This window comes from Heterocephalus glaber, unplaced genomic scaffold (genome assembly GCF_053883595.1).
Source record: "Heterocephalus glaber isolate CG9 unplaced genomic scaffold, H.glaber_assembly_v1.0 deba00001761, whole genome shotgun sequence".
Classification (NCBI taxonomy): domain Eukaryota; kingdom Metazoa; phylum Chordata; class Mammalia; order Rodentia; family Bathyergidae; genus Heterocephalus; species Heterocephalus glaber.
Window position 1 is genome coordinate 3,412,366 of NW_028258458.1, and position 12,167 is coordinate 3,424,532.

Consider the following 12,167-nt stretch of genomic DNA (forward strand, 5'->3'; position numbering starts at 1 on the left):
TGGTAAATTTGAGAACATGGTAAGGTATGTCCCATCAAAGAATGTAACATTCCTGTTCTGTATATGCTGTACTTTGGACTTAGTTTCTAAATTTATTTTGATGTTCCTTGCTTGACCCATTTCACTCTTTTGACTGCTGTGGTTTGTTATCTCAGACAACAATGCTAGGAAAATAGCAACAGAGTGCCCCCAGTGGACTTTAATATAAAATTCTGTAAAATGGGTTTTTTAATGAAATCTACTTTATATTTGAGAAATATGCACGCCTACTAATAAATCTCAGGACCTCATCCACTAGTTAAGACAACAGGCTGATGGCCATTCTTAAAACTTGAGGGACAGGTTTCACTGAGTTCCAGTTCAATCCTCCTCTATACTTGAGAAAATCTTGGCCCTGTTCTGTCTGTTTCCTTTCTGGTCTGATCTTCTTTCTGCTGGTGAGGAGATAATCTTAGCTCTTGAGATTTCCCATTCTTGCTTTTCCAGGCTAAGAGTGATGACTCAGGAGCAAGTTGTCTCAATAACTTACCATAAGCATGAGATGAAAAACATCGCCTTTCCTGGTCTCATTTCTGATCTCTCCCTGACACTTTACAGTTTCCTTGATCTTAGCCAAAAGGCCAAGAAGCAGTGATGTTACAGTTTCTGTATAGAGGCATGTAAAATTACGAGAAAGAAGGATCTCTAAAACTACCCCAACATATTCCCACTAAGGACCTTTCAGTTGAGCCCATAGAAATGAGCATTTTGTTAATGCTGAAGGTAAAGAAGTCATCTTACCTGGGCTGGGGATTTAGCTCAGTGACACCACACCTGCCTTGCAAGCACAAGGTCCTGAGTTCAATCCCTGGTACCAAGAAAAAAAAGTCATCTTAGATGAGGAACACATTTAGTTTAAGGGAGAACCCCAATCTTCTCTCTCTCCTCTCTAATTCTGGTTCTCATCATTTATATATGTAGAGGAGAAAAATATTTTTGCAAATAAATTGTAGACTGTGAAACTTTGGCTGTGAACTTGTAAGATGCTATGTGTCAGGCCTGCCTTAATTCAACAAGACAAAGCAAACAGGCTGCTGTCTGCAAACAACAGCAGCTCCTTGGTAAACAGGGAAAATGGACTTAAAATGTAGTATACAACCCCCCTGGTGCCAAGAAGTCCAGTAATTCTGTACACACCTGAGCAGACTGTCCTTGGACATCCAAGTCATAAGTATTTCACCCCAGATTCCTTAGCCCCTTCAAAACTTACATACGGCTATTTCCTTTCCCAGTTAATGGATAATCTCTCTCTCATTTCTGGTGTTAGCTCATCCTCTCATGGATGAAATCTCTCCCAGATAGCTGACACTATCTCTCCCACTGTCAGCCCATCCACACACAGATGTAATAAACTTGGCTTTTCCCAGTTAGCTGCTAGACTCTGATTTTAGTCTCTGTTTACTGGAATAAATTTTCCTTTCAAAAGCCGTTTGTGCTACTGGGGATCAAACTTAGGATCTTGCACTTGCAAGACAGGCATGACACCACACTGAGCTAAATGCCCTCAAAAGCCTTTTTTTTTTGGTACTGAGGATCAAGCTCAGGACCTTGCACTTTCGAGGCAGGCAGTGCCATTGAGCTAAATCCCCAGCCCCACAAAAGCCTTTTTTGACAAGTGGATTATTTTTTTAGGGGGCGGTACTGGGGATCAAACTCAGACCTTTCACTTGCAAGACAGGTACCAGAACCACTGAGCTAAATCCCCGGTCCTAAGTGGATTCTTTATAACAGTAAGATGCTATGTAATAATTTCTTTGAGTTTTTAGACAGCTTAGGGTTTTTATCTGTCCCTTATAGAATTCAAACAGTAGCTACTCTGCCAGCTAGTTAAATGCCCTTAGGGCAGCTGCCACTCTTAAAGCAGAGGACAGGTTTTCCCAGACCCTCTGTTGAATCCCCATCCTCACAGAAGCCAGTGGCTGATGGAATGTTGACCAGATGGGCAGCTGGATTCCTTTCTAGAGACAGATCTAATTGCGTGGAACTAGTGAAAATTGAGGTGAAAGGTGAGGGGTCATGGCCAGGGCTGCTCTCTGGCAGATACTCAAAGGTCCATCAGTGGAAGCTAGAGCCTGATAGCCGGATAATGTAATCAACAGAAAATCTCCACATAACTATCATCTCTAACCTGCACTCCTCAGTGAGGTGAAAGGTAACTCTTTCAGTGATTCTGGTATTATCTGTCCCAGAGTGACCAGAGATGACACTGTTAGAGCTCTCTCAGTAAGCCTCCATTATTAGTTGAGCTACAGGTTTGGACTTTTCTCTTAGTTAGAAAACTCTCTAAGTTTTTTTCCATTCCAACTCATAGGGAATTAACTTTAGAACTCCTTACTGTTAGACCATACCTCCCTCCAGGAAGTTAAGATGAGGCAGCTTGCAACAAGTTTCTCACAGAGGAGAACAACTAACAGAGGAGCCTTATGTATGCTAAGTAAAAAAGGGATTTTAGTAAGCCTTTCTCCTCCTTGCATAGTTAAGTTATAAATGTGATTGTGGCTGCTAGGCTGAGTATAAGTTTAACCTGTGAAGCTTCAGAGACACAGAAGTTTTAGACTAAACTTTAAATAAAACTCAGCCTTGTCCTACCAGAGGAGGACTGGCCAGGAGGTTAGGCAAATAACACAGATGTCTCAGGAGCTTTGCCCCAGGCCCAGGGTGGAAACTCCTGGCCACTACTTTGACTCTGCCTATCTCTAGAGGTGATGATCTCTTTTGCAGACTAAGAAGTGCTCTAATTTATCCACTGATCTATTTTCCTCGCTCAGAGAATTAGAAAGCAATAGTTTCGATCTCCTGATTATCAGTTTAATTTTGCTAGCAATGCTTCCTTCCTTAAACAAGGCCGTTACAGCTGGAATCAATTGTAGCTTGTGCTTTAGGGTTAGGAGTGTGGGGTCCCAGGGAAGAAAGGGCCAAGAGCGGGTAAAAGACAGATAGTCCCACCCAACCTACCTTCCACTTCCAGAGGCTGCCACCTGCTCCGGGGTGCCCCATTTTGAGGATATAGAGATCAACAGAAATTAAAGGGACACCATTCTCTCTGGATTTCTTCTGCGAACTCAATGCCAAAGCTGTATGATCTGCCTACCCTCTAGAGCCAAATGAAATAGTGAGTAAAGTATTGATTATGATACTATTTCACAACTACAATTCTATTGTAAAAAAGAGAGAAACTGGTCACAATTACCTTATGTTCAGATTTTCTTTGCATTAAGAGATAATCCTGGGGCCAGGGACGTAGCTCAGCAGCTCTGCGCCTGCCTGGCAAGTGCAAGGTCTTGAGCTGAATTCCAAGTACAGGGGGAAAAAAAGAGATAATCCTTATTTTCAAAATGTAAATGTAAGGGGGGTGCGGGGCTGGACATTTCTAGCCTTTAAGGCACAATCCACTATCCCTGAGCTTGAAGCTACTCTTCCTCTCCCTTTAGAGACTGAGGACAAGGTTTCCAAAGTAACTTTAATCAAAGCCACATTCACTATTACTGAGCCTGAAGTTTCCTTTGCTTCTCTTTCCAATGCTAAGGGTGAGGCTTCTTGGGTTGGGGATTTAGCTCAGTGGTTCCACCACCTGCCTCGAAAACTAAGGACCTGAGTTCGATCCCCAGTACCAAAAAAAAAACGCCCCAGAGTGAGGCTTCTAAACCAGCTATAATGGAAGCCTCTACTGGATTATAGCCATCTTTAGCTGATTTTCTCTAAGCCCCTCAAGGACAGTAAACAAATGGCAAATATGGGACTACCTGTGTTTGTGTGTCCTTTACCTTCAGTGACCTCAAACAGATCAAACAAGATCTAGGAAAGTTTTCAGATGACCCTGATATGTACATTGAGGTCTTTAGAGGACTTACTCAGACCTATGAACTACATTAGAAAGATGTGATGCTGCTCTTAAATCAAACATTGATGCCAGGGAGTTAGCTCAGTGGTGCCGCACCTGCCTGGCAAAGTGGAAGATCCTGAATTCAATCCCCAGTACCAGAAAGAAAAAAAAAAGGAAAAGAAAAGGAAAAATATTTTTTTAAATGGGCTGGGGATTTAGCTAAGTGGCGCCACGCCTGCCTCACAAGCACAAAGTCCTGAGGTTCGATCCCCGGTACTGAGGGGAAAAAAAATACTGATTTCTAGTGAGAGACAAGCAGTATTACTGAAGTGGAAAATTTGGTTCCATAATACAGCTCTTCTTGGCAGCTCCGGAGGATGGAAAGCATAGGTCAGAGGCAAAGTGAAAAGCAAGCTTTATTTTCAGCACCAGTGGGTCAGCCTGAGTTCACACTCCAAGAGACTGACCGACGCCCCCTTGAGGTAGAACAGGGCAGGATATACTTGCAGGAGAGGGGCTGCTTACAGACATTTTACATCTTTTTCATTGGTTATGAAGAGTACAGGTCATAAGGGCTTAGCAAATTCATTGGCTATCAGGCATTTCAGACAACAAGTACACAGTGCACGGAGTCACATCTCATTTACATTTGGTGGGGAGGTAGAAGTAACAAAACTGAGAACAAAGAAAATTCCTGAGATGCTTGTGAGGTAGCATGGGGCTAGGCAAGCTCAAATGTGTAGAGAGAATGGGGGAAAACTTCTCCATCAGTAAGTTCAACTTTAACTGTAGGGAAGCATGTCCCCCATTCATTAGAAGCTGCTACTACATTTACAGATAAATATTATCTTAATTTTAGAAGGTCAAAAGATAGGTAGCTAGGGGAACAGCTGCTTCCTACTGAAAATCAAGCAGTCGCTATACAAGACCCCCTCTGGCCTGCCTACCAGACAGGAGGTTGAAACAGGAGATATTTTCAGAAACGTATTCTTGATAATCTAACAAAGATGAGAAGCCCTTCAATTATTTTAAATTGTCAACTACTTATCAGGAAAAAGATAAGGATATCCCTAGCTCCTGATTCAACAGAAGGAAATACTATAGTTTTTTCCAAGTCAGTCTTGCAATATGCAGAAGGTATACTGTCATGTGCCCCCTCAGAAGGGCTCTCTAGCTAAGGCACCCTGCTCTGCTGAATTTTCTAGCAGGGGTTATAAGGTTTGTAGATCTAAGGCACAACTTTGCAGCCTTGAGGTAAAATATCTGGGCTTTAACATATCTAAGGAAACCTGAAGGCTGGGGAAAGAATTAAACCAATTCTTTCCCTCCCATAGCCCAAGACTCTAAAACAGCTAAGCGGGGCCAGGAATTCAGCTCAGTGGTTCCAGCACCTGCCTTGCAAGCACAAGGTCCCGAGTTTGATACCCAGGTCCAAAAAAAACCCCAAAAAACAGCTATGGGGATTCCTAGGAATTACAGGCTTCTTATACTGAGATTGCAAGACCCCTCTATCAGCTTATAAATAAACCCAAAAGACAGATGCCCACATTTTAACCTGGGAACCTGATGAACACTTTTGTTTTCTCTCTCACTCTCTTTCAAGAGGCTAAAAATCAGCCATTCAGGTTCTTTGATTATTGGCTTAATTTTCCGCTTGGCAATGCAGTTGGAATCAATCATAGTTTTTGTCTCTGGAAGCATGTTGTTGTTTTGTTTTGTACCGGGGATCAAACTCAGGACCTTGTGCTTCTGAGGCAGGCATGGCGCCACTGAGCTAAATCTCCAGCCCTGGAAGCAAGTTTTGCTAAGGATTGCAGACTCACCCTGGGAACTCTAGATCTTGTCTTTCTACACCTGAGATGGTTAGGATTTAATTCTTGTGCCATACTTAGAGTCATTCTTCTATCCCTTTTCCACTGCCCTCCCCGTGAGAAATAAGGCAGTTTCTAAGTGTTTGGCCCAAGGCACTGCCCTCCTCTGTGGCTGCTGGATTCCAGGACCAACCTTCCAGAATGGTGAGTTTCTCTTCCCTAGCACCCTTCCAGAGTGAAGCTGACCTTCACTTATCTCTGGGCCACATTAAAAAACTGGTCTAGGTTTAACCCTGAAACTCTCAAAGAATAAATGTAAACGTTTTAGACCAAATTTATCTGTCTTTCAGTCCTCAGGCAGAATTGGAGATTAACTCCTCTTATGTCCCTCAAAAATGATGCTGACTTAAAGAACGACAAACTAGACACATTCATAGCTAAGTGGATGGATATTGAGGCCATACTCTTAAGTGAAATAAATAGGACACACATGTGTAAATACCGAATAGTTTTTCTAGTGTGAGAAACTGAAAATGTAAATAAGGATTAAAATGATTAAAATGAATAATTGATAATTTGAAATAGGAAGAAAAGGTCCAAAGGGGTGGGAGGGTAGGGGAAAGGAAAGGGAAAGGAAAAATTATGAGAAAAGAAAAAAAATGGAAACAAAGTCTATGTACATAGGGAAGGCTGGAGGGGGTGAAAGGTGCACAGGTAATGGGGAAAAAATAAGAACTAAGATACATCATGTACAGGTACAAGCAACCAGTGATAAATGTCAACGTACTGTATACCTAAAATGTACCAACTAAAGAATTCAAGGAAAAAAAAAGAATGAGGCTGACTGGTTTTCATAGCACAGAGTTCATTGATAGAACAAAACATTCCTGGAGAACCTTATGAGTTTAATAACAGTTTCAGAAAGAAATAGATATTAAAGAAGAGGCACAGCCCGAGTCCCCAGAGGACTGCCTCGCTCTTCTTGATTTCTCCCCAGAACATCTTGCCAGGACGACCACTATTCTCAGATATGCTACCTGAGTCTCTGAAAAGGAAAGCCTATAGCTAAGTATGGTCCAAGGGTCACAGGATCACAGGGAAGGGGCTATTCCTATAATTTTGGTAAGTCACCCAACCTCCTGAGCAAGTAGATTGCTCAACATCAGAAGACAAAAATCAACAAATGTAAAGTGTGCCAAAGGACGGCACCAAGAGGGAAAAGTCTCTCATCCTTTTACTGAAAGCAACATGGTCAAGCAAGGCCATGACCCATCCTGACGGCTCACACTGACGGGAGCAGAGAGGCTCTATGCACGGTTCCTAAGTAATGCCTGAGGAGATTTAACTGACCTTGATAGACAATAACAGGTTCATACTGATTTACACAGGTTTCACTCTAACTTGATCTTAAAACATTCAGCAGAAAATAATAACCAAAAGATGTATAAAAACAATGCCACAGTAATAAAGTTAGATATAAAAAGGGGCTTCAATTGCTGGCCCCTTCCGGCAGTTTCCAGCTACACCGGTAGCTGACCACTGTTATGAGTCATTATGACAAAATATTAGACTTACAGATAACCTCCATTAGTAAAGGGATCTAAGAGCCAGCGGGTCACAACTGCCACTCCAGTCCCTTAAGAACAGTTTCTAAATGTGGCTCTTTCCCCAACTTGCCTTTCCATTCTATTGCGCATGCTTTGATTATACATGCTCTAGTTTCTAGGGAAATTTGTTTATTCTTGCCTAGAGGCTGTCAAACTCCAAGTGATCGTGCAGATGATGGAACTAATGACAAATGTGTTAGACTCCCTTTACTGGGATCCACCAGATCAACCTTGTAAAGAAAGTTCAAAACTGCTAACTTACAATATGACTTCTATCTGAGGCCCATTAGATTAGCTCTCTGGAGAAGGCCCCTGACTCCGGTCTCCCCTACACTGGCCCTTCTCAGCCCAAGGCAGTTGTATGGAAACTACACCCCTTCTCCCTTAACCACAGTTAGGGATACTTCTTTAGAGAGGGCAATGATATAGACAGCTCAGTTAGACAGAAATATTGTAGGCAGTCGGGCAGGACTGGGCCCTGGAAGTCAATGCAGGGGAGAAAACATCGAAGCTGTGGCTGGAGGGGCATCTGAAGAATATTAAAGTCACAATGGCCAGATCTGCAGCCTCTGGGGCTTTCCCTATATAGGTAGCCATTATCTCATTGGGGATGGGCCACCCTCCTCCACCCACCGGGACCACTAAGACTACAGATTACTCAGCAAGGTGAATGATGTCATCCATATATCTTGTTACTCTTGGGGCAATATTACCTAAGCGACTATATTTGTAATCATTTTGGCTGATTATAGTTTTTTGTTTGTTTGTTTGTTTGGTACCGGGGGTCGAGCTCAGGACCTTGGGCTTGCAAGGCAGGCGGCAGCACCACTGAGCTAAATCCCCGGCCCTCGGCTGATTATAATTTTACCCATGTTGGACTCATTGGCAACCCCTCTCCTGTCAGGAGCTATTCTTATTCGCCATTCTTATTTCCCATTCCTATTCCCCAATAAATTTTCCTATGGGGGGGGGAGACCTTGCACTTTCGAGACAGGCGCTGGAACCACTGAGCTAAATCCCTGGCCCAAATTTTCCTATTCTTTTTTTTTTTTTTTTTGGTGCTGAGCATCGAATTCGGGTCCCTGCGCTTGCGCAGCAGACGGCGAAACCACGGAGCTAAATCCCCGGCCCAATTTTCCTATTCTTAACCTCCATTGTTCCTCGGAATTCATCCTTCGACTCTGGGGAAACACGAACTCGGCCTATCTGACATTTAGCATGTGGAGCGTTACATCTCTTCCCCTATATCCTGTGGGGGGCGTCCTACCCCAAATAAGTCACCAGCCACAGCCGTCCGCCGCGTCCTCGCTGCGCGCCGCTCCGCACCGCAGGCCTCTCCGCCGAGCCTCCGTCGCCAGCAGCCCGGGCGTCCGCAGGGCCCAGCCCCTCCCACAGCGAGTCAGGCCCGGGCTCGCCCTCCTTCTGCGTCAGGTCTCTCTCTCCGCTCTTCCCGTGGGCTTCAGTTCTCGCTTCAGATCCCTGCTGGGTCCCGGGACCCACGTCCCTCCTTCTTCTCTTCCTCACGGGGCTATATCCCAGCGTCCGGACTCCAAATCTCAGAGAAGCTGTGTCACCGCCACTCTCCGCTCCGCCATCTTCCCAGAGGTCCCTGCGCCTCTGCGTTAGCCCGCACTGCGGCCCCGCAGGCAGCTGCTGCTGCGCCCTGCAGGCGAGACTGGGAAAGGCAGCTACCGCCGCCTCCACACTGCAGACTCGGACCCGTGCTGCTTCTCTTTCCTCCTCCTCCTCCTGCTCCCCTCCCCCCCACAAAAAAAGCCCTCGCCAGCACGATTTGCACAACAGTTGTCAGATGTAAAATGTACAGCTGGGCACAGTGGAGCATACCTGTGAGCCGAGCTACTCAGGAGGCTGAGGCAGGAGGAGGGACTGCTGACAGACGAAGGCTCCCCGCCCCGCCCAGGCCCCCATGACATAAAGGCCCCCAGGAGACCCAGCTCCTCCAGGTCCCCAGCACCTCCCAGTGATGCTGCACTGGACCGGGCCTTGCACGTGCGGGTCCTCGAGGAACCACGCGTGTCCCCACCACGAGAGAAGTTCGAGGGAGGCTACCGCCTGCTTGTGATTCACAGAGGACATGCGTTCCGGGGCCTTCCTCCCGCTCTCGGCCCCTCAGCCAGGCCAGCCAAGTTAGGAGAAGTCAGAGACCAGGAGGGAGGCTTTGCTGAGGAGGCGGAGGACACACAGAGGGCGAGAGGTCCCAACCCAGCACCAGACATGGCGGGGCGGGCGCCGGGGAGAAGTGTGTGTCGGTTCCTGATTCTCAGACCGTTCAGAGGCCTGGGCCTGGCCCACACTGGAGGGGATGACGGGGGCATTTAGAGGACGTGGCGTGGAGGTGGTGACGGAGCCGGGGCCTGCAGGTGTGTGGACATCAGCCTGTGAGGTTTCTTCGGCACTGGGTGGAGCCCACTGGAGCCGAGCTGTGCTAGTGCCGTCTTGGCTCCTGTCCAACGTGACACCCACGGAAGTAAAGAGGCCTCGGGACACAGCGGGCCGTGCAGGGGCTGAGGAAGGAGCGGTGAGCCACGCTGGGAGCAGGCGTGCAGATCCAGGGTCACGTGTGCAGCACAGAGCGTGTCGGCTTCTCTGGCTGTGAGGCAGTGGCGGAGACAACCCGCTTGCCAAAAGAGAGGTTCATTCAGCTCTCTGCCATGGACGTCCCCCTCTGTGGTCAGCGGCCCCAGTTTTGGGCCTGTGCTGGAAGCGTGGAAGAGCAACCACAGAGGAGAATCAGCCAGAACCATTGAAGATGAAGAATTCTTGGGCCGAGGATTTAGCTCAGTAGTTACGCCGCCTGTCTCGAAAGCACAAGGACCCGAGTTCGATCCCCAAACCAAAAAAAAAGAAATTATCTTATTCTCCCCACTTTTTTTTTTTTTCATACTGGGGATTGAACTCGGGACCTTGCACTTGTGAGGCAGGCGGTGGAACCACTGAGCTAAATTCCCGGCCTGAGAAATTATCTTATTCTCAAGCTGAGAGAGGCTTGAGAGGGAGGCTGAGGCAGGAGGATGGCAAGTCGGAGCCCAGCCCGAGCAACGTAGTGAGGCATTGTCTCAAAATTTTAAATTTAAAGAATGGGTTGGGGATATATCTCTGTACAAAAGCCCCAAGTTCATCCCCTAGTACCCCCCCCACACACACACAAATTCACAAATTAACTTACTCTCTTACTTCTTCCTTTTCCACTCTATCGTAAACACCCAAGTGGGGACATGAGGGGACAGGAGCCAGCCTGTGTCCCCTCTTCCCTGGGGCAGCAGGCCCAGCAAGGGAGAGGAGAGGCTGTTCTCCCATCAAGTTCTGCACGTTGCAGTTATCAAGCTGTCTATGGCGACAGAGTAGACCGGAAGTAGCCGGGGACAGGGCAGAGCCATTAACTAGGAATGGGACAAGGAGACTTCTATGGGGGAAGGGGGACAGGAAGTTGCCCCCAGTGCCAGGAGCAGCTAGAACTTGGTGAGCTCATTCACTGCTAGTTACCCTCACTAGTTACCCATTGTCACTTAAATTGCTAGTTATCCTTGTTAGTTACCCACTACTAGTTATTCATTGCTAGGCACCCATCACTAGGTACCCATTGCTAGTTACCTGTCACTAGTTACCCACCACTAGGTACCCCCACTACCACTAGTTACTTGTGGCTAGTTACCCATTTCTAGCTACCCATCGCTAGTTACTCATCACCAGTTACCATTACTTATTACAAGTTGCCCGTTGCTAGTTACTCCCACTAGTCACCCATTGGTAGTTATCTACCAGTAGTTACCGACCAGTAGTTACCCATTACTAGTTACACATCACTAGTTACCCACCACTAAGTTACTTTTTAGTTACCCAACACTAGTTACACACCCTGCCATCATCCTGTATGTCCACCCACCCATGGGGATGCAGCGCTCTGGGTGGGACCTGGCCCACCCAGCCACCCAGCAAGGACAAGGAGAGGCCATTCTCCCATCAGTCCTGCACGTTGCAATTCTTTTTTGTTTTGGTACCGGGGATCAAACTTGGGACCTTGTGCTTGCGAGGCAGGTGGCGGGACTGCTTAGCTAAATCCCTGACCCCTGCACAGTACAGTTCTTGAGTTGTCTTAGGGGCTACGCAATGCAGCATAAAAAGGAGAGGGCTCCGGGACCCGGCAGCATTCCCTCCAGGGCCACAGGGAGATGACTAACTCCCATGTTTAGAAAATGTTTAAAAGGATAAGAGGAAAGATAACTAGAATCATGTGTGGGTCACAATAATCGTTCTCCTTATTCCAGAAACAATTCACTTGTGGCATTGGGAATAAAAAACCAAGTTAAGTCCTGGAAGTCAGATTTTATACCATGCTCTGTGCAACATTTTTCTCTGCTGAAGCCTCGAAGCAAGAGAGGTTGAGAACACATTTTTTTCTGGGGAAACCTGAATGGTGCCACAATTCTGCTTCAACTTATGAAGGCATCAGGAGCAAGCCCAGCAGAAAGAGAACCTACATACATTTTTCCCCTGAACTGGGAATTGAACCCAGGCAGTGCTGAGCTACATCCTTAGCTCCTTTATTATTTTTTTTTTATTTCCTGTACCAGGGATCGAACTCAGGACCTTGTGCTTGCCAGGCAGGTACAGTGCCCCTGAGCTACATCCCAGGCCCCCCCCCCTTTTTTTGTACCAGGGATCGAACTCAGGACCTTGTGCTTTGCAAGGCAGCCGTGGCACTACTGAGCTAAATCCCCGGCTGCTTATTTTTTTATTTTAGACAGGATCTCGCTAAATTGCCCAGGCTGGCCTTGAATCTGTGACCCTCCCAAGTAGCTAGGATTACAGGTGTGCACCACTGCACCCAGCCCCAACCTCCTTCTTACACCAGAACTTCTTACCCTG

General features: G+C 46.6%; 1 protein-coding gene across 5 annotated transcripts in view; it reads right to left on the reverse strand.

Annotated features, from left to right (window-relative positions):
* Cib3 (calcium and integrin binding family member 3) overlaps positions 1 to 8,997 on the reverse strand; it is a 29,979-nt gene extending 20,982 nt beyond the window's left edge. For 3 of the 5 annotated variants that reach the window (XM_021251120.2, XM_021251119.2, XM_087201997.1), the window contains exons 1-4: positions 8,548 to 8,987; positions 3,230 to 3,325; positions 2,995 to 3,133; positions 781 to 847 (exon numbers count right to left, since the gene is read on the reverse strand). The gene's annotated coding sequence lies outside the window, so the exon portion shown is untranslated. Of the gene's footprint in view, positions 1 to 780; positions 848 to 2,994; positions 3,134 to 3,229; positions 3,326 to 8,547 lie in introns of all 5 variants that reach the window. The other 2 variants (XR_015447620.1, XR_015447621.1) reach the window with 2 other exon arrangements.
* Positions 8,998 to 12,167: the final 3,170 nt, after the last annotated feature.